The following is a 5352-nucleotide window of genomic DNA, read 5'->3' as shown; positions in this document are numbered from 1 at the left end:
AAAAATGCCCATATTACAGATGAGAAATTGCTGGATATCTAGATATGCATAAAAGTGGATAATTCCCAAGGACCTGATCAGGAGTACCCTAGAACTCTGTGGGAAACTGGGGAAGTGATTGTTGGGCCTCTGACTGAGATATTTCTATCATCAATAGTCACAGGTGAGGTGCCGGAAGACTAGAGGGTGGCTAATGTGATGCCACTATTGAAGAAAGGTGGTAAGGAAAAGCCAGGGAACTATGGACCAGTGAACCTGACATCCGTGATGGGCAAGTTTTTGGAGAGAATCCTAAGAGACAGGATTTGCATGTATTTGGAAAGGCAAGAATTGATTATGGATAGTCAGCATGGCTTTATGCTTGGGAAATCATGTCTCATGAACATGATTGGGTTTTTTGAAGAAGTAACAAAGTGGATTGATGAGGGCAGAGCGATGGACGTGATCCATATGGACTTCAGGAAGGCGATCATCAAGGTTGCTCATGGGAGACTGGTGAGCAAGGTTTAATCAAGACATGCAGGGACAACTCGCCATTTGGATACAGAACTGGCTAGCAGGCGGAGGGTTGCTTTTCAGACTGAAGGCCTGTGACCAATGGTGTGTCACAAGGATTGATGCTGGATCCGCTACTTTTTGTCATTTATATAAATGATTTGTATGTAAACGGAGGAGGTATAGTTAGCAAGTTTGTAGATGACACCAAAATTGGAGGTGCAGTGGACAGTAAAGAAGGTTACATCAGATCACAACGGGACCTTGATCAGATGGGCCAATGGGCTGAGGAATGGCAGTTGGAGGTTAATGTGGATAAATGTGAGGTGCTGCATTTTGGAAAATCAAATCAGAGCATGACTTTTACACTTAATGGTAAGTTCATTGGAAGTGTTGCTGAACAAAGAGACCTTGGAGTTCAGGTTGATAGTTCCTTAAAAGTAGAGACTCAGGCAGATTGGATAGTACAGAAGGCGTTTGGTGTGCTTTCCTTTGTTGGTCAGAGCATCGAGGATAGATGTTGGGAGCTCATGTTGCCACTGTCCAGAACATTGGTCAGGCCACGTTTGGAATATTGCATGTAATTTTGGTCTGCTTCCTATCGGAAAGATGTTGTGAAACTAGAAAAGGTTTAGAAATGATTTACAGGGATATTGTCAGGGTTGGAGGTTGGAGGGTAGGAAGGTTTTATGGGGATTTGAGCCAAGTGCTGGCAAATGGGACTAGATTAGGTTAGGATATCTGGGCTGCATGGATGAGTTGGACCGAAGGGTCTGTTTCCGTGCTGTACATCTGTGTCACTCTGTGAGACTCCATGGGATTCTCTGCCCAAGAGAGCAGTTGAGACAGCTTCATGAAGTTTATTGAAGACGCAGTTGGATGGGTTTTTGCATGGTAGGGGAATTAAGGGTAGTCGGGATTGTGCAGGTTGTTGGAGCTGTGATCTTAATGAATGACGGAGCAGGCTTGACCAAATGGTCTACTCCTGCTTCTGTTACTTTGAATCTGTAACACTGCATTTCCCGCGGCAGTAGTTTTCCCACGGCACAAAGGAGGTTTTCTAAAGTATATTTAAACCCCTTGCTTTGCTTGAACTCAAACTGTATTGACTTGGAGGAGAGTGGGATTTGCAAAGTGCCCTCCCCTCCACATGTGCTTCAACTGCAGGACAGCTGTCCGGCCCGCCCTCCATTGTTGACGTCACAATGCGGATGCAGCCCTGTCAGTTTCAGAGTGAAACTCCCTCCCTCTGGGCAACATCTGGGAGCAAAGCAATGTCTCCCCCTTTCCATATACCATCCTCCAGCAGCGGGGGGGGGGGGGGGGGGGCGGGGTTGGGGAAGGGGAGGTAGGGGTGGGTGAAACACTGTTCACTTGTAGCAACTGGAGTTAATCCAGGGAGGGAGCAGACACTCCAAAGGTGCTCAAATACTTTTTATCTCTCTTAAAGCTATTTTCCTTGTGTATTCCCTCAGTTTGGCACGTATACAGTTTGCACCCTAGAAAAAGATTGCTCCTTTCCTCATGTTCACAACTAAAAGGTTAGATTCTCAAGAAACTGAGCAGCATTTAAAGGATTGGCACATTGCTCAAAAAAAGGTATGTCTCATGGGGCCTGTGGCTCGTTGGTCTAGGGGTATGATTCTCGCTTCGGGCCTTCTGATGCGTGGGCATGCGAGAGATCCCGGGTTCAAATCCCGGACGAGCCCTTGCTTCTTGCACTTCCTTGTGCAAAAATGGCCAGTCAATACTCTCAAAAAGCCGCTTCATTAAACGAGATACCGTTCGAATGAACGCGGCAAGGGCAGCACTTCTTCAAAGAGAATACGTGCTTTACTTCACACAGAGGGTGGTGGGCGTTTGGAACGCATTGCCAGCAGACGTCGTAGATTCATTTAAGATGCGTCTGGATAAATGCATGAGTGGGTGGGGAGTAGAGGGAAACAGATGCTTAGGAATTGACCGACAGGTTTAGACACTACATTTGGAACGGCTCAAGCTTGAAGGGCCTGTTCCTGGGCTGTAAACTTTCTTTCTTCTATATGGTGTATATCTGATATTGTTGGCTGTTGTAAAAGTTTCTTTGTAATTATTATTCACCTTCTAATGTAGTAATGGAGTTACGTCCTTTTTTTGTCATATTTTTTATTTAATAGGTCAGCAGGAAGTCATTCAGCAATTTTACTGCCTTTCTTTTCTCAAGCAGCCTGAACATTTCATTTTCATATCCTTGATTCAGCTCCATTTCCAGCATCTTTGTAGGCAGTTTGTTCCATGTTATTGTCACTGAAATGAAGTTTTCGTCTATGCACAGCTAAGCCGATCTGGCTGCATGAGGGTTTTCAGGTTTCTGTGGCCTGGATAATATGTGATCAGCAGACATCTCTCAATCTGCAGGAATTGACACCAATGTTATGTTCATTAACTGTACTGACAGTGATCACTTATTTTGTGATTTTTCTTTGCAGGAAGACGTGCAGAAAGAAATCTGAAAACAAATGATACATCAACTTCTGACAGAGCCACTTGATTCATTGGGACTTGAATATCAGCAGCCATTCCAATCAAGAAGGCATGTTTGCTTTTGTTTATTTGAGAGATTTTGGACAGTCCTGTGGCAGGAAGAATACTGAGACACCGAGTGAGGGAGATTCAGTGCGCTGACTGTGAAAAGTGCTTCAAACCATTTACTCATCTTGGAGGAATCAAAGTTTCACGCCTCAAGGTGGGAAAGGCTATGTACCCGTTCTGTTTGTAATTTCAATCCCAGAGCAACACAAGGAAAGCTCCCTCCAAAGGAGAAACCTTGGAAATGTGGGATCTTTGGGAAAGGATTCCCTTCCCCATCCCTGCTGGAAACCCACAGACGCATTCACACCGGGAGAGGCCATTCACCTGCTCAGTGTGTGGGAAGGGCTTTAGTCGGATCAGCCATCAGCAGACGCATGAGTGAGTCCACAAGGGAGAGAAGCCATTCACATGCCCCATGTGCAGGCGGGGTTTCACTCAGTCAGCTGCACTGCTGACCCACCAGCGGCTCCACCCTGGAGAGAGGCCGTTCACCTGCTGTATGTGCCGGAAGGGATTCACCTGCTCCTCCCACCTGCGGAGGCACCAGTGAGTTCACGCGCCATCACAGGGGGGTTGAAGGAGCGATGGTCGAGTGCCAAGTACCTATGCACGAAACGTCGATTCTCCTGCTCCTTGGATGCTGCCGGACCACCACACTCTCGACTCTGATCTCCAGCATCTGCATTTTCACTTTCTCCTCGAGGGCAAGGTTGGACTTGTCTTTTATTCACTCATTCACTCCTTACAGCCTGTCCTTTGTTGTGGCCTAACTGCACATACATCAATGCAAGTTTCAGAAAGATTTCTGCAGCTTTACTTTTGAAAAAAAAAACATTCTTCCCGACTGTAACGAAGTTTCTGAATATTTGGTTTTAGTTATTCTCAATTTTAAAAATCAGCTATTTCTCACATGCCGTGTTTCCCAGGTAAAGTCATTACCATCCATTCTCTCTCTTCCCTGAGAAAGACTTCATACAGCGATCAAAGAGGGCTGAGGCACGAGAAAGGACGATTGTGGGGGTGGAGGGGGTGAAGGGGTCGCTGGTGGTGGTGGAGAAGGGAGGAAAATTGACAGGGGAACAGACTGGTGTTCAGAGGGTTTGGGGGAGAGAATAGAGGGTGCAGTGTGAGGAGAGAGAATAGGCAGGGGGCAATGGATGGGGAGAAAATGGACAGGGGGGCAGAATGTGAAGAGAGTGACAGCACAAATGTCACCTTCTCCAGGACTCGTGTCAGTGTCCCACGAACTGGAACCCACTCCTCCCACATTTCTCAAAATACGCGTGGCCAAGGCAGTGGAACCATATCATCCCAACAGGCCATTCACACCGACCTTCCCAACAGCATCCCGCTTAGACTCAGTCGTTTATGCTACAGCCCTGCAGTTCCCCATGGCTATTTCCTGACGAAGGGTTTTGCCCGAAACGTCGAGTCTCCTGCTCCTCGGATGCTCCCTAACCTGCTGTGCTATTCCAGCTCCACACTCTCGACCCTAATCTCCAACATCTGTAGTCCTCACTTTCGCCCAGTAAGGGGTGAATGTTCTATTCCTAGTCTTTTAGATCTTTCAAAATCTTTCCCACACACCCTAAACCTTTACCCTCTAGTTTTGGAATACCTCTAACCTGGGGAAAAGACAGAAACGTTGACCAGCCAGACAAAATGCAAAAGAAATAAAATGTCGAGGCACAGGGGAAAAAATCGGCAAAATAAAATAGCTTCGGCATTTTTCTTTCGTATTCGCATTTGGACGCTTAATATTTGTCATGATCGGGAGGTGCCTGTGTTGGACTAAGGTGTACGAAGTTAAAAATCACACAACACCAGGTTACAGTCCAATCGGCTTGTTTGGAAGCACTAGCTTTCGGAGCGCTGTTACTTCATCAGGTGGTTGTGGAATATAAGATCATAAATTCTGTGTCTTACGATGTTATACTCTACAATCAGCTGATGAAGGAGCAGGGCTCCGAAAGCTAGTGCTTCCAAATAAGTCTGTTGGACTATCACCAGGTGCTTTGTGATTTTTAACTTTAAAATTTGTAACAAATTCCTGCACACTGAGCATGCTCCACGGTGTCAGCAAGTACTGCGCATGATCGCCAGTGTCAGCAAAGCACTGCGCATACTCTTGGGTGTCCGCAGAAACGGCGCGCGAGCTGCTTTCCATGGAGCAGTGGAGAACCGGAAGGAGTCTGGTCCTCCTGCCAATCAGAGCCGGCCATTGTGGAAATGCGGAGGTTGGACCGTGAGCTCTGAAGCTGCTGCTGCTGCTCTTTTCTCTCTGCA

At 46.7% G+C, this 5352-nt stretch overlaps 1 non-coding gene across 1 annotated transcript; it reads left to right on the top strand.

The window, feature by feature from the left end:
• The first annotated feature begins 2114 nt into the window (after window positions 1-2114).
• trnap-cgg (transfer RNA proline (anticodon CGG)) lies at window positions 2115-2204 on the top strand. The gene is given in 2 exon segments: window positions 2115-2150; window positions 2169-2204. It is a non-coding gene; the product is annotated as a tRNA-Pro (tRNA).
• The last annotated feature ends 3148 nt before the right edge of the window (window positions 2205-5352 follow it).

Source organism: Chiloscyllium plagiosum, unplaced genomic scaffold (genome assembly GCF_037043375.1).
Source record: "Chiloscyllium plagiosum isolate Xiang-an unplaced genomic scaffold, Cpla_swu_hap1 HiC_scaffold_27, whole genome shotgun sequence".
NCBI classification, from domain to species: Eukaryota; Metazoa; Chordata; class Chondrichthyes; order Orectolobiformes; family Hemiscylliidae; genus Chiloscyllium; species Chiloscyllium plagiosum.
This window is presented reverse-complemented; position numbering and strand designations above follow the sequence as displayed.